Raw genomic sequence first — 781 nt, forward strand, 5'->3', positions numbered from 1 at the left:
GTTTCCTGGGGGCAGTAAGGGGGAGCGGGGCTATGCTTCGCGGTGGGCAGAAAGCCCTTTGCATCTTGAGCTCCTCGGAGTAAGGATTACATATTGCGTGTCTGAGCGGAAGAGCTCCGCAGCCGCTGAGTTTTCCGCGTCTCGGGAAGGGCATTTAAATTTCGGTTTTTCTGACAGCCGGAGATGATGCGGCGCGTCGGGGCCGCCGATCCCCGCGGCATTTTAGATTCTCCCCTTGTTCCTTTTAAGAAGTTGGCTTTGGGGCTTTTTTAAAGGAATAATAAAATTAAAGATCTCGGTCTACGGAGGTGTTTGGACTTGGTATTGCGGAGGCGGAGAGGGGAGGCCGGAGCAGGGACGTGTCCGATTCTCCTGGATGCATGGACTTAGAAAACAAGGGCAAATCTCCGCACCCAGCCTTGGCTCCTCCGCCGCCCCGGGTGTCCCCGCGCCCCTGAGATGCGGAGGGACGACAGGGAGCGGGTCCCCGGGCTTTTCCAGAACAGCTGCGACCCTCGGCGCGTGAGGGGAAAGCGTAGAATCGCAGCAGGGGCTCTGGCGCAGTTGCGTCGCAGAATTGGGTGTTGAAGGGAGGCGCCCCTGTTATTCTCTAACACCCCCCTTTTATTTATGGGAGAAAGTGTTAAGGCCCGCGGCTGAGCTCACCGCACCAGCCGGCGAGGGAAAAGAAAAGCCGGCAAAGAAAGGGGAGGGGTCGCGCTGAGGGTGGGGATGGAGGAGGCGGAGGGGGAAGCGGGGAGGGCGGTGGCGTCCGCGAGGG

The 781-nt window shown here is 59.8% G+C and overlaps 1 protein-coding gene across 1 annotated transcript in view; it reads left to right on the forward strand.

The window, feature by feature from the left end:
• MYC (MYC proto-oncogene, bHLH transcription factor) overlaps positions 1-781 on the forward strand; it is a 4,986-nt gene that overhangs the window by 930 nt on the left and 3,275 nt on the right. The gene's annotated exons all lie outside the window — the stretch shown is intronic.

This window comes from Pteropus alecto, unplaced genomic scaffold, assembly GCF_000325575.1.
Source record: "Pteropus alecto unplaced genomic scaffold, ASM32557v1 scaffold238, whole genome shotgun sequence".
Classification (NCBI taxonomy): Eukaryota; Metazoa; Chordata; class Mammalia; order Chiroptera; family Pteropodidae; genus Pteropus; species Pteropus alecto.